At 40.1% G+C, this 24,832-nt stretch overlaps 1 protein-coding gene across 2 annotated transcripts in view; it reads left to right on the top strand.

Annotated features, from left to right (window-relative positions):
- The first annotated feature begins 4,575 nt into the window (after positions 1 to 4,575).
- The window catches only part of BDKRB2 (bradykinin receptor B2), a 24,339-nt gene continuing 4,082 nt past the window's right edge, over positions 4,576 to 24,832 (top strand). The window contains exons 1-2 of one of the 2 annotated variants that reach the window (XM_017729044.1): positions 4,583 to 4,654; positions 14,152 to 14,342. The gene's annotated coding sequence lies outside the window, so the exon portion shown is untranslated. Of the gene's footprint in view, positions 4,655 to 14,151; positions 14,343 to 24,832 lie in introns of both variants that reach the window. The other variant, XM_008629738.2, reaches the window with a different exon arrangement.

Below are 24,832 nucleotides of genomic sequence, written 5' to 3' on the forward strand. Positions count from 1 at the left end.
CCTGTGGCACAATATGTCAGAGCTAATCCCATACATTAGCATGCAGTGGCACCCTTAGGAGAAGCTTGGTGAGATAAAAATGTTCAGGAAGCAAGAAAGAGAAGCAATTCTGATTCTGTTTGTTTGTTCCTTTGATGAAGAGCTATAGAGTCACCACTCAGTAGCAGAGATGTGCCTGGCATTGCCGTGAGGATAAGTGTACATAACATTGGACTGACAGCTCCTTGGGAAGGTAATCACCCCTTCCTTGGATGTGCAGCCAAACCATGATTAATGCTAGAGAAGAAACTGGGCCAAATGTTGCGGTTACAATGATATTCCTTCCAATGTTTCTGGATGTACAGATAAAAATCATTCTCATTCCAGCAGCATTTCCTGCTGCAGCCAAGCAGACCTATAAAAGCTACAGAAAAGCCTTCTCTGTTCATTCCAGTGTCATTTCCTTCATCTCATCCAGTGCAGATTCAACTTCTGGCTGCTCATCTGACTTTTACTGCTAAAAGAGCACCACAGCATTCATGGCTCCTAGTGGTTTTCTGTACATGCTTGCAAAGGTATAGCATGAGATCCACTTGGCTGCTTCCAAAGATGAATGCTGCCCCTTGCACAGAACTGAAGAAGTTTAATTCTGGCTGTGTACCTCTACAATACAATGTATAGAAGATCCAGTTTTTGAACAAAAGTGGTTTTCTCCTGGTAAGTAAGCTGCAAGTACTTCCATCAGCATTGTCTTTGCTTCTCTGTTGATATTCTCTACATCTGTAGTCAAACTTTATCTCCTTAGAGGTCTTTTAGAACTGAACTGATTGTACAGTCCTTCAGTAGCTCATACACATTCTAGATCCTGATTAATTCAATCCCCCTTACTATAAGTACCATAATTCTTAAATTGTAGAAAGGAAAAAAACTGTGTATTTACAAATTACTGAAAAGAGGTTTTAAAATAAATGCAACATATTGAAGGGCCAGAAACACATAGGAGATAAAAAAGCTGTTCTCATTCTAGAAAAATAAAACTGACCAAAATGGGTGGTTGTTTAAACCAGAAGACATCCCAGTAAGTTAAGGCTCAATGATGATACAAAAACCTTACAACTGCTATAAAACTGTGCCGATACAATTTATTTAGGAGAATCAGATCAGTTCAGGGCAAGGAAAAGGAAATTAATCACTATCCTCTTTAGAGAAAGTTACCTAAACATCTTCAGCTGCTAATTTTAATCAGTGAGTCTTGGAAAAACACTGAGTTTGCAGGAGAAGTAATACACAGACTTAGCTGCAAAAATAGCTTCTTCTAGGAGACTGATCAGTGTGTGCATATACACACAGAGATTTGAAGAGCAGCACTTATCTGAATGTAGCTTCAGATAACTTGCATGGCCAATAGTGCAAGTCGTCTGTTCACATGGGGGCCGGGGACTTCTGCTCAAACACCAACAATTAAAGTTCTAAGTCCCTGTCAAAAAGCCAAGGACTGCTTCCTTCTTCCAAATCTGGAATGCAAACTTGGTAGGCCAAAAAGAGCAAAACATACTTGGAAAAGGTCAGAAATCAATAAGTAAAATCGCATGGTAATAATTTCCTCTCGTAGAAAGTGCTGCAACAGTCCTGAACAACTACCTAGGCAACCAATTCTCCCCTTATACTTACTCTTTACTCACTGTTTGCTGTCTTGAGTTAACAGAGTCAAATGTTCACACACATATCTCTCAGTTTCCCAGACAAATGCTAACTGAGCAGCAATGCTCCCACATAATCCAGAGTGTATGCCCAGTGGAAGCAAGGTCAGGTGACATAGCAGGAATACAGAGATGCTGATCACCACTGTAAGGAGAAAATTCATGTGGCCAAAGCTCAGCTGGAGTTGAAGCTGCCAGAAATGTGGAGGACAACGAAAAGTTTTTCCAAATATATTAATGGCAACAGACAGTGTAAAAACAACAGCAGCCCATTCCAGGATGAGGATGGCCACCTCAAAAACAGGGACAGGGACAAGGCAGAGGTGTTTAATGCATTCTTTACCTCTGTCTTCAGCACCAGTGATGGACTAAGGGGGTCTCAGTGTCCTGAGCTGGAGGACCACGACTGTGAGAATGATCAAACCCCAGTCAACCTTGAACTTGTGTGAGATCTGCTGCTCCAGCTGTCTCCCTATAAATCTATGGGGCCTGATGGGGTTCATCCTAGAATCCTCAAAGAGCTGGCTGAGGCAATTGCAAAGCCTCTCTCAATGATTTTCAAGTGATCTCGGGAATCTGGACCTGACTGGAAGTTGGTGAACTTTGTGATGATTTTCAAGGCGGGCAGGAAGGAGGACTCCAGAAATTACAGGCCTGTCAGTCTCACTTCAGTGCCTGGTAAAGTTATGGAGAAGATTATTCTGGAAGATGTTGAAAAACACCTGAAAGACAATACAATCCTTGGTCACAGCCAGCACAACTTCATGAGAGGAAAGTCCTGCTTATCAAACCTGATTTCCTTCTGCAACAGGTTAACCCACCTACTTGGTCTAGAAAAGCCAGTAGGTGTAATCTTTTGGGACTTCAGAAAAGCTTTTGCTACTTTCACAACATCCTTCTGAACAAAATGTCCATCCCACAGCTGGATAATTGAGTGGTGCACTGGGTAAGAACCTGGCTCACGGGTCAGGCACAAAGGGTTACAGTGAATGGGGTGACATCAGACTGGGGACCTGTCACTAGTGGGGTTCCACAGGGCTCCATCATCAGCTCTCTGCTCTTCAGCGTCTTCATTAATGACTTGAACACAGGACTGGAAGGGATACTAAGTGTTGCCAACAACACTAAATTGGGATGAGCCGTTGACTCCTCCAAGGGCAGAGAGGCCCTGCAGAGAGACCTCGACAAATTAGAGAGAGGGAGAATCACCAATTCAGCAATGGAAAGTGTTGGATTCTGCACTTGGGATGGGGCAACCCTGTTTGTGTGTATAGACTAATAGCTCCTGGTTTGCAGAGCTTTGCCTTTCTAAAGCTTTTGAGATGACTGCATGCATTTATTTCACCATTCAGTAAGCCTCCACAGCAGACTGGCTGCTGGCAACACCAGCCTCAGCCTCCTGAAATGGCTGTAGAATACTCCTCTCCTGCTCTTCCAGAAGTTATCCACATTCCTCAGGTGCAACTGAGTAGATCTGGTTATATCTGGGTTTTATTACATCATTACAAATGAGACAGCAGAGTCTCTCCTGTATACACATAAAATGTGTCTTAAAATCAAAGCATAGTTTTGAGGCACTGTATTTGCAAAATTATGTTAATATTTAATATTAAATCCATGACCAGCCAAAAACCAAAAATCTAGAGGTGGTCCTAAAATTTTTATTCAAGTGCATAATGAGTTAAAAGAAGAACTGGAAAAAAAATGTAGAATGAAGATCTTTGTGATTGTGAGTCTCAAGATTACCCAGCCAAACTGGAACTGGTGCAGGGAAATCAGGGACAGACCAGGGGGAGGTATTGCTGATAGTAGAGCATGACTCAACTAGTTCCAATAAAGACTGAAAATGTACCAAGCAGCCATTATGACAGATTCTGAGAAAGAGAAAGAAAAAGAAAAGGAAAATGACTGAAAAGCAAAGCAGTGATTCCTGTCAGAATACACACCAAGGAAGTGTATTGCACTAGAACTGTAAATGACAAAGCAGTGGAGAGTGGGAGCCAAATATGTTAACTGGTAGATACCACTGGTCACTATATAGACCAGCATCTTTCCTGAATTGTTCACTTTTGGAATTAGAATTTTGTGGCAAATTAAGGGAGTGGACCGTTCTTTTCTCTGTTCATTCCTCCTTTGAATGAAGATGTGTCCTTTGTGTGGAATTCTGCAACTATGGTTGCCATTTCAGATTTCAGTTTAATTGCATGAATATTAGAGGAAAACCAGCTATGCCTCTAATAAATAGTCTAAAATTAGTTCTCTGTTAATTAACTGACATCCAGAATAAAAGTCAATGAATGCAGTAAGTAAAAAGGTATGTTCTGGTGTTTGCCTATAATTCTGATTCATATAGAGACTTCATCCATAACCTTGAAGAAATTTTGGTCCAATTTAAATATTTAAGTGGTATGTGGATTCTGTACTTGCTCTCAGCAGACCAAGTAGTCAGAGAGGAAGAGCAGTGTCTTCCAGAATAAAAACAGTAAATTTTTTCCCATGAGAAAAAAGATGTCTTTTCTGTTTTAAAGATCCAAGTCCTCCAGAAAGCTGACTTGTTTAGCTCTAACACCAGTAAAATAAAAAATGCTCTCATCATTACCCCAAATCAGGATAAGAGCTGTATGTTTGTGCGTGCAAGCTCATGCACAATTCTGGAAGCTGTTGTACAAACACATGACTGTTTTATACACATACTGGGGAACATCAGTATCTTAGCTGTGTTTGTGTTGTTTGCCACCCATATTAAAATATCAGTGGTCTCATACTGGATACAGTAGATAAACATTGTTTTTAAAATATAGTATGGGAGAAAATCCAGGAATATGATGTCATCAACAGAGGGATGAGTCTGCTGTGTTCAGGGAGGGGCAGTAAAACCATAAGTTAGACTCATTCATACTAGAGAAGGAGCTGTTCCCAGAGAGGTGTTGCACTTAACTCATTTGCATCTGCTCAGTGGTGAATTTTCAGTCAAGGTATGTATTTTCACTTCTCTTTCATATGAAAAGTTCTTACTATTTAATTTCAGAGTGGTTTGTTCTTCTTGGAAACCACTTATTGAATTCTTAGTATGTTTCTGGTTCAGTGACTAAAGAGCCGATATTATTATTGTTCCAGGAAAATGGAGGAGAAAAATAACTTTTGCTAATGTGATTTTGCTAATGTGATTTTTGTTGGGTTTTGCAGAGCTATAACATTTACAGAAAAATGCTTTATTTCAAAGTATCCAATGTATCAAAGCCACAGGGTATTTCATCTGCCACAGATACTGTCCCATGTACTGGAGGGTAAGGATTTCTCCTATCCAGATTACACTTCATGTCTGTGATCACACCATGGGTGCCGTTTCTTTCACTAAAATAATCAGGAAGTACAAGCAGCTAACTTTGTTTGTGGCTGAGAAATTACCTACAAAATAGCAAGGAGAAAAAAGAGACAATTATTTTCTGTACATGCTGATAATTTTGTCTCTGTTTATTATTTTGATTGTAAACTTTGTTGGGCAGGATGTGGAAGTGCATGTGTGTGTACCTTACACTGCTAACCGGTCTCATCTGCACTGATTGAACGGCAAAGGCTAAACCTTTGAAACTTATACTACAAAGAAGAAAGGTTTTGGATGACATTTAAGCTGCATTATTAGGTTCTTTTAAAAATCTGTATGCAAATAAAGAAAAATTCAGTAGGAGATTGACTTTTAAGTTGCTGATGAAAACAAAGACCTTAGTAGTGGTATTGTATTTAGAATCATGTAACAAAAAGAGCAAAGGTTGAAATAAATGCTATACTTTCAGCTATTCCTTTTCCATTACTCAGTATCCTAAGCAGCCTTCTTAGTGTAATAATAGCAAATAGCCATAAAGACAGAAGTGTTCAAATAGTTAGCCATTAGAGTTCTTCTTTTAACCTTCTGTATGTAATCTTACAGATGCTGTCTCCTAAGATAGGGGCAGACTTTTATCTTAAACAGCTGTACATATTTTCTTAGAAACTAGAAGACAGTTATCTGAGTAAAAGAAATCTCTACCTTCACATGACCCTCTAAGATTGAAGTATCAGCATACTGAGTAACATCACTCATATGACTTTTACTTGGTCTCTGATAATGTGCAATCATTAAGAAAAAATTAAGAGAAGCATCTTTGCACTCCAGGTTCATTTATAGACTTCCAGATGTATTTCTCTTGTTTTCAGTGTGAATAGTGAAAACACAAACAGAAGGGATAAATACACCTAAGTTAATAAAGACCTTGGAATAGCAGACCAGGGACACCTCCAGAAAATCTTTGTCAGGTTTTCCTCTGGGCCTTTTAGGACATGTGAGAACAAGATTAATTGAGTTACTCAGTGTTACCTGAACATTTTGTACTGACAAACTAACAAAAGAACCGCCTTTCCTACTGAGTTAGAGCTTCCTGAAATATACATCCCATCCTTGCACAGGAAAACAGCTTTAAAAATTCTTTGTAGCTATGTAATAGCTCAAGTATGTTCTCAGGCAGAAAACAAATTGAATTTGGGAGAATTTTACGACATTCATTATGAAGACCCTAAAATTTATTGTTTAAGAATAACCAGTATTTGATAATCTGTTTTTCACTAAAAGAAGGGGGTAAAAATCCCTTCAACACTCAAATTCTACTGTTTTTAAAGTCACAGTAGGAAAAAAATTCATATTGCAAGTCTAGGAAAACTTATCAAAGAATAGAGCTTTGTTTTCAAAACAAATTCCCTCTCAGTAACCAAATCAACTGCAAAAGTACACCTGAACCTATTAGCAATGCTAATCAATGTAAAGTAAAAAAAAAACCCCAGGGAAAAATGCCATTTAGCTAAAAGTTCTACTTTTCTTTAAAACTACTCATAAGCCTTGTTCTCTTTTCAGTAATGGTTTTTTAAAACTCCCTCTCAGCACTCCATACAGATGAGTTTCCCCCTACCTTATCAAAAGGCTTATCTTCCTTCCTTCTTATGTTTAACATACTTCATACATCGAGATGGAAAATTGTGCCTCTGCCTGGCTGATACACAGCTGTACAGGAGCAGGGTACTTTAAAGTGGAGGCAAAAGCTATCCTTTGCCTGATCTTTCTGGGCTTTAGTAACTTGTAGTTACTAAGGAATCACACCCTAGAGCAGTCTTTGGCTGCTGACTCACAAAAGGGTGGAGGCACATGGCTGAACCAGCTTCTCCCCTCGGCTGGGTGCCCCTGAGCAGGGATAGAGGGAGGAGAGGGCATCCCAGTGTTGTGCCAGCCCTGAGCCAGGTAGGCTCAGCCGCAGTGGGAAAGCACAGAGGATGAGAGCAGTACTTTAAATTTGGGCCCTGCAGGTTGGCTTTACACAGATCAAGTTGTAACTGCTTGTGATCACCATAGCAGTGACACCTAGTTTGCTTAGAAGTAAAGATAATGAACTGGGACTGAGGGACTCTGGTCATGGTCTAACACCCCACTTAGGAGTGTTAAATGTTGGAGAACAGGCACAAGTGGGAGATACAGACCAGAGAAACACAAGGGGCAAAGCTGCCTGCTCAAAGCACCTATCTTCAGTCTGATGACAGGCAAGTCCAAAGCATTCAGACATTGTGGCAAAGCTGCTATATCAAACTTCACTAAAATACTTCAGGACTTTTGATGTTCCCTGAAAGCGTGGATTTGACTTACTTTTGCTTCTGTGCTATATTTAAGTCCCCTACATGTTAACTCCTTATCTTGATTCACCAAGGTTGGGCTGGTTTGTGTGAACCCTGCAAATAAATCTGATCATCCAGGTTTGCAGATTCAGTAGCTTTGCACAATAAGGTATGCCAGAATGGTGTTAGTATTGCAAAGAACACACTTCAGACTATGGTTAATTTGCAGAGAATGGAGCTGTCAAAATGCAGAAATCCACTTTAACCACTCATGATATCTGAAATTACAGTTAAATGCCACAAAAATAGTGAGTGATCCATGGTAGAGGGCCAGGTCTTTTTAACATTAACAGGATTTATGCATGCATGCCCAGGGGCAGAACTGGTCATAGGTGCTTTTCCTCCTGCCGTGTTCCTGCCTTGGCAGAAAGGAATAAGCCCTTTGGGACCGTGCCCCAGTGCGGAGGTGGTCTGTCCCTTTGCCATGGCTGTAAGATTTCCTATCAGCTGTCTGACTGACTGAAGGGCTGCTGCTCTGAAGTGTCATGGGTTACAAAAGAAGGACAGCAGGTCCCTCTACCCACATACATGGAGCACAGCAATATGCCACTCTCCTGATGTGAAGGGTAATGGGAAGGTCTACAGGCAGGCCAATAAACTGGAAATGTTTCATCAGGTACCTTGAGCATTTTTACAAAAAGCAGCTATTAAGCCTTTATACTTCAAACCTGAGACCTGATCCTTAAACAAGTAAGTAGGATGACAGAAATATTGCATTACCTGTTGCTAGATTTCGGCTCAGCTCTGCATGCACCTCTCACTTCCTTCTGCAGCAGTCACTTAGATTGTAAGCTTGCAAGAATTTTGCACACTGATTATCCCCAAAGCCTCTGGCAATCAGTGTAACACAGCCAGTATGGCAGTGTCTGCAGAGCTGTGCTCCTGGTTCTACCTGCTAGACAGCAGCAAACAGCTCAACAAGAAACAACAAGATGGAGGGATGCAAAAAAGTCATACAAGTAGGCACACAGGCTAGATCCTCAGCTGGACTGACTGCTTGCAGTGCCCTCCAAGTCAGCATCAGCAAAGTAATGACAAATTATAGAAGATGAGGTCTTTTGGATGTATCAGCAGAAATGAGCAATTTGCTCACAGGTAGCCCGCTTAACAAACATATCATTGACACATTCTCTTTTTCTGCCCTTATTCTCCAGATGGAAAGGTCTGTGAAAGGCTGATTTTCCTAGCTGTGAAATTAGGAGATTACAAAAAATGTACACCATACCTGTTCCTTTACCTATCACATAGATAAACCTGGTTCTGGCACACATAATACACTTCAAGTCACATTTTGGCCCTTGTAACTGTACAGCTTCAGTTCAACACAACTTCAGCCAATGAATCTTACAACCAGCCTAGTGTCATCAGGTTATGTATCATAACAGTCTCATCTCTGTCTGACACCTGAGCTCAAGGATGAATTTTTATTTCTTTATTTCTTCAGATCGAGTCACCTGAAACAAACCCACTTTATGCTGTTTGTACTCTGGGGAGCCCTCCCACATGCTCCTCGTGCAGAATCCTGTTTTACCTGTTCCAGACCAGCTCACAGATGGCTGTTCACCTTGACATCACCTAGAAAGGTTTCTTGGCCTGGTCCTTCTTGTGCTGGGAGTGCACACAAGCTATGTTCTCCCTAAGTAAACAACAAAAGAGTAGATGAAAGGTGTGAGGCTCTGAAGGTGACCAGGAAATGTCTGCTTTGTGGAAATTCTCTCTCTGTACACACATAGACATACATATATATATATATATATATACACACAAACATATATTTAGAATTATTAACATCTAGTCAGAGAAGTAAAATACATGTTCCTTTGCATATTCATGCAGTCCTGTCCTACCCATTGCTAGGGGGACCTCAAACCTCCGTAACTTTCCTCCCAGATTTTTTACATTGTACAAAACAATCAGCAAATATTTTCATCAGACATTTCTGATGTGTCCATCTATTAATATCAAAACACTCATGGGTAGATAAATAAGCAAAAGCAGTTATCTGCTTCCAGGCCTGAAAACTGTTAGAGGTTTACAGTAAATAGCAAATTCAAATAAGACAAAGAATTTGGAATAGCAATTTACCAGAACAAGAGAACCAGTTTAAAACTTACAAGCTTTCTCCATACTGGTATTTTTTCTCCTCTGTGAGTTGCAAGTTCATTTTCAAAATGATAATAGTGCAATCTAAATAAAGCAGTCATAATGAATCAGACATGAATGCAGTTCATGAATGGCTGGGATATTGGTCACAGAAGTTTTAATTTATAACACTTGTTTTTTTTAAAAACAGCATGTGGAGGCAGGTCGCATAAGACAACCTCACCTTCTGATTATATTTTTCTTCTGAGAAACTTTTCTTTTTTTAATTTAAAATAGTCACCTTATAGCTCATAAATTCCAGTCAGCTGGGTCAGCAAAAGGGACATTTCCCAGAAGTAGAAGGAAGTAGAAGTAACAAAGTGGAGACAGTTTTGTGTAGGTGTTTCCAGCAATGCTTTGGAAACAGTCTTTTTTGGAAATGTAAGAAGACAGCAATTAATTTTCTTCTACAATAAATGTAGTCTAAAAATTGGCATTTAAATCATACTACAGCTAATAACTATACAGTATGGGATATCTGGAGTTCCATTTTTCTACTCTTACATCATATATTTCTACCAACAGGTTAAGAAGTTTTCACTGCACACTGGTCTCTGGTTTTAAAAAAAGGGTTCAATGGAACATATTGATAAAATTTGCCTCAGAATAAATATACTCTGGTTAATTAACTTTAAAAAATCAAAGAGAAGTTTGACTTTAAATACAAGAATCAAACAATTTCAGATTTTGGACTATTTTGAAGCTGGGTAAAATACGGATCCAAACTGTATAAACTACCTAAGTTTTCTAACATTTTAAATCAAAATCCCAGATAAAGCTCTCATAAGCCTGGCATATACCTGACTTAGGAAAGAATTCTTATTCATTGTTTGGTCTGCAACTCTTTTCCCTCTTGAGAAATTAAACTCCTCTTTTTCCCTTCTTTCCTTCCTTCCATTTCAACATTAACATTTCTCCTTCTTCATCCTTCCTTTCTTCCCAACAGCAGGGCTTCTCCTCTGTTTCACTTAGAAGCATTATGTTGCCTTCCAGAACTCACATCCGCTCATTTCCCCTTCACATCTTCCTGCCCTAAAATCCTGCCATGAGCCTTTGCTGCCTGCCGCAGAAAACTGTCACACACAATTCTACACAGTGCTTTCTCTTCTACAGTGGTGGCAAAGTGATGGTACACAAGTTCAAAGGGGACATGATTAACTTAAATCAGAATATTTTTTTAAATTAACAAAGCTGGTCAGAAGACAACATTTCTGTTCTAGAGACAAACTGGTGAAGGGTCTTGACATTTTTAACAAAAGCAAGAAAACAACCCACGGAACAAATGCACACACAGAGGATAAATCTGCCTGGGAATGGGGATCACTGATAAGGGGTTTTGAAAGAGGCATCTTCCTTCTTAAGCAAGTGCCTGAGGGATAAACTGTAGTGAATTGGGCTCTTGCAGTCTCTGGGGTTTTTTTGGAACTACTCCATTTTGTAAAGGTATTAAATTCTTTAGTTGGCCAGAGAGAGCAAGAGTGGGTCTGGGTCATCTGCTAAACTGTGAGAAATCAGTACATCTTCTCCTTTGTTCAAGATAAGAAATTACATCTTTAAAATATTTTCTGTTAAATTACCCAAATCTTTTGTGAAAATCTTTCTTTTAAAATCAGTTTCTCCAGAAATTTTCTATTTTTATAGTCATTTTAATGGAAAAGAAAATTCCCCTCCTCCAACACTTTAAAAAGTATCTCCTACATAGCTGTAGTAATATGTGAGTTTAAGGTACCAGAAAACATGATCCATTAACTGTAGCAGAGCAGAGGGGCAGAATCCCCTCCCTCACCCTGCTGGCCACTCTGCTTTGGATGGAGCCCAAAACACAACTGGCTTTCTGGGCTGCAAGTGCACTTTGCTGGGTGATGTCCAGCCTCTCATCCACCAGCACCCCAAGTCCTTCTTGGCGGGGCTGCTCTCCATCCCCCAACTTGTGTTGATATCAGGGGTTGCCCCAACCCAGGGGCAGCACCTTGCACTTGGCTTGTTGAACCTCCTGAGGTTTGCATAGGCCCACCTCTCAAGCATCCCTTCTCTCTGGGTGGAATTCCTTCCCTCTGGATGGCATCCCTTCCCTCCATTGTGTCAGTCAACTGCTTCACACAGCTTGGGTCATTGGCAAATTTGCTGAGGGTACACTTGATCCCACTGTCTGTGCCAATAACAAAGACATTAAACCTTATCTTTTTGTTAGCTTTGGGTACAGTAGTTCTTTGAAGTAAATGTAGCATATGCTAAGGGAATCTGTCTCTCTAACTAAATTGTTACCCTGTATTTTTTTGTTGGGTCTGACATTCTGGAAAGAGCAGATAGGACATATCTTCTTTGCGAACACCAGTGCTCAAAACCTGTGTATGCAGAGTGAAAAACAAACTGTCTGCACCAGGTTCCAGCAGAGCTCTGTCATCTCCTGTTGCTAACAAAGGAATTACAATAAATTAACACACAATTTAATTTCAACACTGGCAAAGCATGCAAAGGCAAAAAAAATTTGTCATCCAAACACTGACTGTTGTAAATCGACACTGTAAACCACACTACTTCTCGGCTGGAGAAGTGTCCTGAACCTTCCAGATCTCTCAGTGTTGAAAGTCATATCCATGTTTATACAGTTTAATCACCAAATCCCTTTCTGCATGTATTCAAATACTTAGTCTTTTCAATAGAAACAGGGTGTATTCTCACTCAAGAACTGTTGTCAGTAGAGTTCCCCCGGGTTTTCTGTAGAAAAACGGGCTCCATTTGGATTATATCTAATTTTTATCTGCTGTTACTATCAAGAAAATTGCAATACGGTTTGAAATTCACTATAGTGTGAATTACACACCATTTCTAACAGTTACATCTGGTTTTGAGCTTTTCTCTACAATATATAGAATATGGTGATTTCTAACTATGTTGTCTGAAAACTGACCTCTTTCCAATTGCCAATACTTCATGTACTGGCTAAGTGAGGAGCAGATACACAAAAATAATATGAAATTACTGTCCCAGCTGCTCAAGAAATAACAACAACATAGCAAGACCTAGTGTTTGACCTAGGAAGGACAAGGCAAAATGGTTTTCTAAAGTTTATAATTTAAGAAGTGAAGCACATTACAGACTAGTCTTCTCCTTCAGAAGGGAACTCACCATTGCTTGCACTGCCACACTCTGATTTTAGTTTTTAAAAGAATATGAAATTTTGAATAAACAAGCAAACAAAACCCTCCAATCCTTTAGTAAAGACAACCTGACATTGTAAAGACAATGAATATCATGTCACATTTGTATTGCCTTCCATGACACAAATCAGTGATGCTGGGGATCATTCTCTGAGATGATCCACAAGGAAACCTATTCAGGAGGTTGAAATCTAAGTTTATAGTTTAGTGTAGCTGTTGTCAGAAGATCTAAATTAAACTACGACCATCTTCAGAAACCCATGCATTAGAGGTGGTAACCTGAATGTAAATATCATGTCTTCTGAATTCCACCTGCTCAAAAATAAAGCTGTAATTTCACTTAAGCATTATATAGTTATAGTTAGATACTTTCTAGCCTATCCTGTTGTCAGAGCCTGGAGTGCTGTTTGGAAACTGCACCATTACGCAGCGAAGCTGTCCATATATCCCTGTGGTGAAAGGCATTAAGAAAACACAAGGCATTATTACTAATTTACAGGACAGATTCTGCCTGTGGCGTCTTCTGTGCTAAGGACTCCTCTGCTTGCACAGAGCCATGCTGTGTCTCAGCAATGGAAACAGCAAAATAGTGACTGAAACATTTCCAGCTGCTGGAAGGGATGACTGAGGAGTTGCAAATGTGGTTTTCAGACATAATGTGACAGGTTAAAATATTTTCTATGCTTTTCTAATTACAGCAGAATAAAAAATCAGTTACCTGTATGATAAGAAATGAGGAAGGCAGTTGCTGTCAAAGTAATCAGTATTAGACTTTGGGACAACCAGTCAGTCCCACATACCGTGAGCTTCTTTGGGAGCTCTTTGCTATTGGAGACACTTGGGCTTTCCTCAAAGTCCACACCTGTGACAGCCAGTGGTAAAAATATGCAGAAAATGCTGCATTTTTGCAAATACATGACAACAGTGCAAATATTATAGTGACTGGAGGCACTCAAGATGGCAAATCTCTTATTTTTTCCTAAATGGCTGTCAAAATGTCCTCAAGGTGCTAGAAGTAAAGTGCTTTCAGGGCACAGAGCCAGTTCATATGAAAGGCAAATCTTTCCATTAAGTATTTAATTCTCAGAGGGACCAATACTGACAAATGCTATTTGGCCATTAGACCTTCACATTTTTCCTAGTCATGAGAACCTAATGCTGCTACCCAGGGAAAAGAATAGTATTTCAATTGCTAAGAGAAAGGTGTGGCTAAACTGAGCTGAAGAGGTCTGGTGGGAGTAATGCATCAAAGAGCAAAGCTTTAGAGGACATACATGTGCACGTCAGTGAGGGAGCCGTGAGTGGAGGTTTCTGCACTGCTGAACAGCTCTTCTGTGCCTCCACTACAGCAGGGAGGACAAAGGAGCATCACTCACTTATCTTCTTGGGAACTGGTATGCCTCAGGACTCACAGCCTTTTCCTCTTATCATTCCACCTCTGAGGCTCTACTAATATCGTCCACTTCTCTCTGCAGGATATTCCCATTGTTCTCTGTAATGAAGATATCAAGCAATTTACTGGCATGGTTCATCAGTGCTCTTCTGTCTTTCATACTGAGATCAAGACTGTAACTAAATTAATTGAACCCCAAGACCAATTCTGAGAACCCACCCTAGGAATGGCTCAGCTCCTCCAGCCCATGTCCTGAAAGCTGTCATCAGCCAGGTGAAAATTCACCTTTTTATTTTCCAGCTTAGCAGGTTTTGGCCTGGTTCTTGCAATAAGTTTGAGCTATCTGGGTTTCAGGAAAGGCTGTTTTCTAAAGCAGGAAATTCTCGCTTTAAGAAAGAAATATAATCTAGCTGCACAAGCTACTCTTGATATGATCACTAGCATTTTATTTCTTTATCACTGGATACCTTAGCTATTCACTGGGCTCAGGGTATTGTCTGCCATTTGAGAGGTGCATTGTACTGTTTGATACCATCAGACCTGCCATTTCACATGGTATCAGACTCCTGCAATGGATATTAAATTGGTCTCACAATGCTAGTGTGTTAAGCACTGAATTTTGTAATGGTGATGGAGTACAGAAATCCCTTGTCTACAACAGAAAATTCCTGTGGTGCCTGCAGAGCTCAGGGGACTAGATACAACCACCTTTGGCTTCGTTCCAATTTGGTAAATCTACAGGTCATATTATAAAACTCAGGAAGTTTACAGTCTCTTATTTTTCTTTGTACTTCAGTTAATTTGTGCAAATTGTGATCATTCATCTTGGTATTCTGACACCATGAGTGCAGGAGTGTTAAGGAACATGCAAGATTTCAGCCCCAGGACAAGACAGGGTTTCCCAGCAGTCACTGACACCCAACAGGGAGCCCTGTGAGGTTCCTGAGGCCAAGGCATGTTGCTTTCACTCCAAGCACTGCTTTGACTGTTTCTCTCCCTGTACAAATCTGCAGTCTGGCTTGCAAGACAGTTCAGCTGGGGGAGATATTATCAAGATAGGCAGTGAACCAGCTAGGAACAAGAATAAATTATGTTAATAGATGGTCATCTCAGCAACAGATCCAATGTCGAGCATAAACTCTGCAAATCTTAAAAATGTAAGCAAACCACAATCTGATCATAGCTCCTGTTCACAGGAGGCCTTCCAGGTAACAATAGAAAATACAAAACATTGTTTTGAACCAAATATGAAAATCAAGTAAACAAAACCCAAAAGATCACAAGTCAGACATGGCAGCAGATAGACCTTAAGCTCAGTGATATGCTCAGAGCTTTCTGAAAGCAAAAGCTAACAAAGCTCAAGATAGCAGTACACAAGAGTAGGCTGACCCAACATCACATACATGGGAAAACACAGAGGGCTGATATGACTCAGTGTCAGAAGCGTGATAAACACATGCACAAGCCTGACAGGGCTCACCCTATCTCTGAAAGAGCAGACATAGCCTGTGACTCCCTGAGCCCTAACCTGAACTCTAGGTGTGGGCTGAATCTTGCTCCATGCACGGTCCCCATGAAAATGTTCTCAAGGATAAATTCATGTGGATGACTGCTCTTCACTCCTGCAGGGCTTTTGCAGTCCCACTCCTACTGCAGCTCCTAGATTTCTCACTCTCCTGACACTAACCTAAATGCTAGTTGTTGGCTGAGCTCTGGACGATAAGCACTCATGGTTAACCTTACCTGTTCTCATATGGGAAATGCCAAAAAAACCAAACCAAAATACCCTGCCAGCCTTGCAGAGTGAGCTTGTGGTCAGTTTTCTCCTGGTTGAGTATCTTCCTTCTCAGTTTTCAAAACATTTTGAGCAAACACACCACAATACAGACAGAAAAAATGTAGATCCAGCTGTTACTTGTGTTGTGTAAGATTTATGTGCTTTGCTGTTAGTCAGAAAGTTATCATCTCAGTTCAGGGACACACGAGGCTTCTGGTGACTCCTGACACCAGGCTGTGGAGCAGAGTCACATTAAGTCTAAAGGAGAAGGAGTTGGGCAGGTCCAAGAAGATCAAAATCCTCAAGAATTAAAGACTTGAGAAAAGCAGCAAGTATTCACAAGGAGAGGGAGAAGGAGTTGTGAGATTGACATTAAAAACCTCAAAACTAATGATATTTCCAAAGATGGAAGATTCAGATTCAATATTTATTTAAGTATATATACTAACTGGAAATAGCTTCATAAAGTTAAGTACCTCATTCAACGTTATTCAATAAGCTTGTGGCCTCTTAGTGTACAGGTGTGGGAATCACCTAATTTCCAGATTTTATTCCAAGTTAAACAGAATAGAGATTTGGAAATAGATCTTCCATCTGCCCAATGACTACAAACTGGCTTTTGTTTTTTTAACACTTACATTTAAGACCTTCATATACTTCATTTCTTTGTAGACATATACTGTCATGAGAAAGCTGGAGATGAGGGAAAAATAGCTCTGTAAATCAGAGCAGCTTAAACTTTCTAAGATGTTTGAACAGCAGAAATCAAAGTGTGTGCTGAGAGGAGGTAGAAGGCAGTGATACGTTTTTTCAGAGCAGTTAGATAGTTTTTGAATTAAACTTCTTTTTCTGCTTGTGAACTACAATAATAAAAGTGTCTGAGAAGTACAGGAAGTTTTACTTCAGGGTAGTTCTGCATTTACTAATCCATCATGTACAAAAGGGAAGGGGAAAACTGCACAGCATTAACATAATAGAAATCTTCAGGAAAACAAAATGCTAAACCAGGTACTCAGCTCTAAATTTAACTTAGAGAGTTGTTGCTGCGAGCATGTCACTGTGCACGTTTTGTATGTATCACATTTGCATTTCCTGATGGCCCCACAGTTGCAGACCTCCTTTACTTTTATTGACAAACCCTCTCTAATATTAGCAGAAGGTTTATTTTTGAAAAAGAGACAGCTGAGGGATTTATCTTCATACTTCATTGCTTTATCCAAGCAGTGCCTTGATATGATATGCTTCATAAGAACTCCAGAGCAGTGTTCAATGGATTTGGCATTTCCTATTACTTATTTGCTTATACCCTTCCCTTTTTAATTTAATGATGCTTTGATGCGGACTTTCTCTGCAAAAGGAATGTTCTCACTCCATGTATGGCCAACAGCAGTTTTGCTGGGGTATATTCTACAGTCCAGGATCTGTGAAACATTTCCATACAAGAGGAGTGACATAGCTCCAAAGAATAGCCCAGTGAGTTTACACATGCAACAAAACTGCAACTGAATCTTTGTAGCAAGAGTCCTCCACCTCGTCCTTGTGCTCGCCACTGACTGAATGTGCCCATGAAGCCTTATGACAGCCCATATCAGAAATTTTCACAGGAGATACTGAATCCACTCCCTTTTGTAAAGTACTCTTAGTAAAATTACTGCTTATTTATTACAATAATACATGGCATTTATAAATATTACAATGGAAATGATAGATTATCAGAGCTGTATGGTAGCAAATTTCTGATTAAATATGTGTTTTCTCTTCTCTGTAAATCTGAGAACGAAGAGGACATATTTCTGCGAGGAAAATGGTTAATTTAAAAAGTTATTTCTTGCTGAACAATTTTAGCATACACTGCCCTTGAGATAGTTATGTAAAACTAAAATATGGATGGCCTTTATGTCAGCTTTGAGGAATACAGACTTCTCAGGAATGAGAAAGGTGCTGTGAACATGCAGATTTTTAAAAGGTCAGAAAGTAAGCAAAAAGTAGTGTATGGATGTAGGTTTGGGTTTTTTCTCCTAGATAACAACTTTGTCAGAAGAAACTCAAAAGAATAAAACCAAAAACTTTGCCTGCAGTTCATCTACGATAGCTGTTGTTGAGGTTCCAAGTACTAAGTCAAGGTCCAATACACTGAGCACTACATCAGACTTGTGTTCATTTAAAATATGGACCTAAGCCTCCTTTATTGTCTTTTTTTAATTCTTAAAAATCAGAAACTAACATTTTAACCATTTCTTCCAAGAGAAATCAGCAGCTTATCCTTTTGATCTCTGAAAACTTGGATTGTTTTAAAGGACTAATTCCCAGGAAACTTTCCCATATCTTCTTTTGCTATAATTCTGCATTTCATTTCACAGCTATAATGCTCTATTTTATAGTGTCTATAATGCTCTATTAAGCCTAAATATTTGCTATTTTCACAGTGGAGTTATGCTTCCCATGCTCTAATCTTAGTGTTAACATCAAGGGGTAAAGGAGCCCCTGCAAGGTCTTGGGTGCTTCAGAAACTCCAGGGTGTCTTGTCTCCAGAAGATCTCTCAGAGGTCTTGTACCATATACCAACTCCATGCAGATATCCCAGACAGCCTGCACTTTCCAAAATGCCAATATCCAAGCATCTGAATTGCCTTCCAGGTACCTGGCTACCACTTCCCCTCAGAATCACCAAATTTTTTAATTGCCTCTATACACACTGAATGCAGCTCCTCAGGCTTTCTGTGCAAAAAAAGGCAAAACTCCCCATTAATATGCCAGACCAAATTGTCAACAACTGTAGATTTCTATTTCAATTTCCAGTTCATCCCTCCTGCTTCACTGCCTGAATGTCTCTGCTTAATTATTCCAGATCTTTTTTTTCCTCTGGGATATTCTTTCTTTTCTAACCACATAACTGAAGCACCCTAATGACCAGAAGGGTAAACAGAACAGTACATACAGGTTGAAAGCTGGCTCCAGCAGCCCAGTGTGGCGCATGGTAGACCTGATGCAGACGACTAACACAGCACATTTCAGTTGCCAATATTGGCCTCTCAACTCCTGGCTGTGCAGGCTCTGCTTTCCTGGTACCCAAGCTGTCTTGTTCCTCCTGATGAAAATCTACTAATACAAGAAAAACTTTTCTCTGGTTCCTTCTGTGACTTAGATGAACCAGTTTTGTGTTCCAAAATTAAAAATAATTAAAAAAAAAATACTTTTGGGAAGGCCAGTTCCCATAGCACTCTCAACAAAATCTACACAGCTTCCTAAGGAACATTGCTGAGCAAGGGCATCTCAGTGAGGTAGAAAATTCCAACAAATGAGGGCACTTGCTGCTGAAATTCAGCTTTAAGTAACCAGGGACTTGGTCTGGTGGGAGGTTCCCTGCCCATTGCAGGGGGGTTGGAGTTGGATGATCTTTAAGGTCCCTTACAACCCAACCCAACCCAATTCTATGATTCTACTTTTTATTTTTTAGCCTTAATCCAACTGGAATTTTCATTTATTAGCACAAGAAGCACAAATTAAGGAGCTTAGGATAATGTGGGTTGGAAGGTCTGTAGGCCAACCTCTTGCTCAAAGCTGGGTCTTTTACAGCTGTGTCTTTGAAATTTCTGAGGATTACAAGGCTGAAATTTAATGATTTAGTGGCTGGAGAAACTTGCAGATTCTGTGTTTTGATCCTGAAAGAGGCTCTAGTGTTAAAAATATTATTTCTCACTTCAGATTAAGTAGGATTCTTGTCCTAATCTACTCTTTCAGAATGACAACAAAATCCAGCTTTGGTGACATTTGCAACATTTTGGAGGTCATCTTTAGTAGATCATCTTTAGTAGAAAAGTTTCTAAAATATTGATGGCAGCAAGTAGGGATCAAACACGGACTGACTCAAACATCATCACCAAATCTGAACTAAATCAAAACTTTATAATGAGATGAGCCCTTTCCCTTATACAAAGGTCCTGTGATCAGGACAGTACTCTGAACCAATTCATATTTTCCTTCTTCTTCCAGTTCTCACCGCAGTCCAACGACGCTGTTCTTACCCATTTCAGTTATAACTATTTTACACAGAGATGATACCCTTTGCCAGAATCATCACAGTTATTGACTGGACTGTCTAAAGACCATTGAAAAATAACATACCAGGTTTTGAAAGCTAAAATGTATAGGATATTATTTTTAGGAAATTATAACCCTGGAGAGTTTAAAGTAAGAACATTCAAGATTTCCACGTAGAAAAAAAAGCATTATGCAAAGTGCTTCATTGCACTTGATTGGATTTCTACTTTCTCCACGCCTTTCTTTAGTTGGAATTGAGTGGCTTCAACTCCCACACAGGGAGAAAAATTAGTAGCCTCTTCTCACCTTGGTCTCATTGTTATTGAAATAACTGCTTTCACAGAGCAACTTTTTTTCTCCCCACCTTTTTCCTAACATAGTTGATGTAGATGCCTTTAATGGTAACTGCAGAACAATAATTTCTTTCCATGGTGGGCTTCAAGCTTACACAACAAATAAAATCTAAAAATTACACTTTTGAGAGGTAGCTCCTCTGTATATTTTCTTTATTGCCTTAGTTTTCTGGCAAACTATGGAGCTTGTGTTTAAAAGAATTTTTTCTTTTACAAGGTGATTTTTGTCCCAGTCAAGTTCCTGAATCTGGTTCAACATGAAGCCTCATGAACCATGAGAGCAGCCGTAAGGTGAAAGGGACAGTGAAGGGTGAATGAAGAGCAAGAAACCTTTAAGTTAACACGGCCACAGAAAGTGTCCGCTGATCTACAACCTCAAAGATGCTAAAGCCCATTAGGGATTCATTATACAAAGATTGGATATTAAAAATTAATGTAGTGGGATCCGTAAAAGCAGAACATTTTAGGAATGTTTCCCATACTTCCTCTACCTCTCCAAAATAACTAATGCCTCCACAGTAACGCAGAATTAAAAGGACATTCAGAGAACGTTTCAGAACATGTTTCAGAGATGCCACAAGAGTGATATAATTTTGCCTTCCAGTATTCATCCAGCCAAAGATACAAACCCATTCTGAAGCCAAAGAGAAGGGTATGAGCAGTCCCATTGGGCTTGGATTAGATGGAAACAAGAGTCTCAATGAACTGGGGATAGATGACAAAGGTGATTTTTTCAGGAGTAAAGGTTGCAAGAAGACCAGGTTGAAATAGAAGCTTTGAAAATAAACCTTATGGAGGAGATATAGAATTTATAAAGAGGATGAGTCACCTGTATTTTTGTTGATACTAAATTCTGAATGTTAGAGTCCACCACTGAAGCTCAGTCTTCCAGCACACCTTTGGGTTCTTGCTGGGCAATGCCTCTGCTTATGCCATTCCATCATATGTCCTTCAGGCCTGCTAGACCTGTCGGTGTGGAGCTGAAGGAGAAATTATGCATTGAGATTGTTTTGTTATAACCTATTACTAAATAAAAATCCTCCTTTTCCTCGCAAATAGATGTTCTGCAACCAAATCCTCCAAAGCTGTTAAAATAAAACTTACCTTTCTTGGCCAGCAAATACCTGTCTGACGGTTGCAAATGAGGCAATTTAGGGGACATCCTACAGCCTCCTAACAACTTGCTGAATCTATCAGGTTTACACTCGAAGCTCCTGAGGGCAGCAGTGGCACTTACACAAAGTCAGCAGGACTTCCAGGCTTCCTTGCACAGACCACACTGTGGAAGGCCTCCCTTACCTACAGCAGCTTTTAAACTCCTGCTGTTTCCCATTTCAGTCACAGCAGATCTGATACCCTTTTTCCTCTTACGGCTCTGGCAACTCCTGTGTTACATTTACTGTAGCTTTTGCATTAGCATGAAGAAGCAAGGATGCCTGGCAAATCAGAACCACCAGGGGACACTTGGCTGCCCAAGCTGGGCTCAGAGATGTTCAGGACAAACTCACACAAAAAATACAAAGCATTAAAGCAGGCTGGGCTCTGCACAGAAACAGACAGTCACAGGAGAGGCTGGGGCAGCCCTTGCTTGTTTCTGTCTGTAGCTGACACGTCTTCTAAAAAATCACCATGCCAGAAGTCAGCCAGTGCCTCTCTCAGTTTGCAGCCACTCCTTCAAATCCATATTTTTTTCTCCCAGCTTTTCCTCTCCTCTGTGCCACTGACACCCAGCTGTACATGGGGCTGTATGTATGTATGCCAAGCCAACTGTATGTATCCAAAACCACTTTTGGCCACTGACAGCACTTAAAGCAAACTAGATAATTGTAAAATTCTGCTAAGGATGCTACAGACTGGGTGTCATACCTATCCTTCACTCAGCCTTGCTAAGAAATTCCTGAAATAAATGGAAAATTTAGCTGCTTTCTAGGCAACTTTCATCATGAATGATCATCCATCAAAGAAATTCCTCATTTGGAGAAGACTAGTGGGGCCCTGGGCCCACTCTATCTTTTGCCCTTGCAAATCAGACTGTGTAGGAAAACATCAGGACTGTGTACCTATGCTTTTTAATATTCTCTCTTTTGCTCCAGCAAACCATATTATAGCAGTTGACATCATAAAAGCATTTATCTGTTTTAGGCTCCACCTCTTGTCTCTGAGGTCTAAATTAGCAAGGTTAATATTGCAACAATCTCAGAATATACTAATTACAAATTTCACACCTTGTTTCTGCAAAACAAGTAATCAGCAAAGTCACAACAGCTGTAAAATATGCATTACAAAGTCCCTCTCTTGCTCCCACAAAGTAGATTACTGCAGGTAACATTGAAATAACCTGAATTCTTATTACACATTTCAGAACTTGTCCTTGTATAAGACATGACTGAGACCATCATGAGATATTTAGTTATTCACTGTATCTTACCATACAGAAAATGTTTAGCATAGTACAAGGAAAGATTAACACTGGTGTCATTACTAATAAAGTCAGGAGTTCAGTAGCTGTAGGGCTTCATCCAGACCCAAACTGATGGTGAAATCATTCACCTGAAGCAGCATATCCCATTTGGGGAGTAAAGCTGTGCTGGAGCTTGCATTAATCCAGTAGCAGCATTAACTGATCACTGACCTTTTTCCCCCTGTCCTTACATTCCTTAGCTCGTATCTCTTGATCCTTAGAGGACTTTTTGTTCCAATTCATCACATTCCCTTTCTTTTCTTTCAAGAACTTTCATAGGCCCCAGCATGTATGGCTGCAGCAGGGGACTTTCCTTCCACATTCTGAGATTAACCGCTCTGTGGGACTCCAGGTGTCATCCTTGGCTTGCTGACTAACTCCTGCCTGTCTTCTGGCATGCTCCCTCCAGTGCAGTATGTGTGGGTCAGTCCTTGAACAGCAGGACATCCCATGAGTTTGCCAAGAGACACCAAGGTGCCCTAGTGACTCTGCCCAGCCCTCAGAGTTTCAGGCTATGGCACGGGTGACCACCACCTTTCTGGAGTCTTTCTCCACCTGCTTGTAAAGACAATACAACAGTTGATTAACCCCTTCTTCCCAGTCCCTCTGCAGGGGTTCTTCACTTGCAGCATTGGCAGGATCTGGCCAACACCCAAAGTATCCCCCATGACCCGACTCCAAAGCCTTCAGCCTTGGTGAGGGCTGGCTGCCACCAGCATTGGCCAGGACACAACTGCCTCCCACACAGGGCACCCTGAAGCCCCCTCCCATCAAAACCTTGTCATTTATTCCCAATGCTATTAGCAAAAAATACTCCAGAACAACACGAGATAATGACTGACAGTGGGTTTTATAGACTGCCAAGGAGGAGGTAACTCACAACAGGAGGTGGACTCCGTCAGGTTCAAATTCAGCCCCCACAGGAGTCCCTCAGAACCACTAATGATAGATTACTTCAGCTGGGCAGTATTTCAATCAAAACTGTCACATAAAATCTTATTGAAAGTCCCTGGTGAGATATTAGGCTTGTCTTGCATTGCACAGAAAGTATTTGTAGAGAATGTGTGAAAGGATCACATTTATTTTCACCAAAATATGACAAGAAAACAGCAAATCACTGCCTTCTCTAAGCTGTGGCTTTGTCAATAATTTATTCAGCAATCACATACTTCAGATGCTATACAGAATAGCATCAAGCACATCATTTTAACCCCAAACATTAGGGTTTGTAAATTGATAATTAGCACATTTTATCTTGTTCGCTCCTCCATTTCTAGCAATGCATTATGGAAGGACTTGAGCTAAAGACCAAGGTGGCAGGCTGCCAGAAGCCCCATGTCATGGACTTGGTGGCATCCTAACTAGTCCCTGCACACTGTTCTTAGACCACAGTAATATGATAGAATTAATTTATTTTAAAGCATTCTAGATTTTTCCCTTCTAAAACCAAAATCTAAAAGAGATTAATTGCAGAGAAAATACAGATAAATCAATAGGCAGTTTTGGAGTTGCTATTTGTTGTAAATTAAATTCTGTAAATGAATGAAATGAAAATCACAGAAAAGGCCAACATGGCCTTTATGACCACTCTCTTAATTATGAATGCTTATTTTATTAAATGTGTCCATACATCCAACCTCAAAGCATAAAATAATGCACTTACAATTTTTTTTTTTTGCTGGTTCACAGCCTACTACCAGCAGAAGAAACAATTTCTGATAATTTCATCAAGCAACAGAATTTCTCTATTCCCAGATGACCTCTTGTTGGCCATCCGTTAGTATTTCACTTCCCACGTGTTTTTGCAATGAAAAGTGCCAGCGTAGAAAGAAAGAGGGACTTGAAACTGCTGTTTGCAATTTGTTAGTGGCATCTCTCACAGCCACACATGTTGGGCTTTGAGATATTTAAGGGCTACATTGTAACACAAAGTACACAAAATATGACCACCATTTTTCATCAATTCTGCAACCAATAGCCAAATTTCTGTATGCATATTAAGCACTCACAATTACCAGCCAACAATTCCAGCAACCAGAAAACAAATGAGAACCCTCATCCTTTCAGGAATGGCAAGTGTCCCTTTTCACTGTCACGTTACCAATTGAATAGGACAAATGTCTTAATTAAA

The sequence above is a fragment of the Corvus brachyrhynchos genome, unplaced genomic scaffold (assembly GCF_000691975.1).
Source record: "Corvus brachyrhynchos isolate BGI_N302 unplaced genomic scaffold, ASM69197v1 scaffold1, whole genome shotgun sequence".
NCBI lineage: Eukaryota > Metazoa > Chordata > Aves > Passeriformes > Corvidae > Corvus > Corvus brachyrhynchos.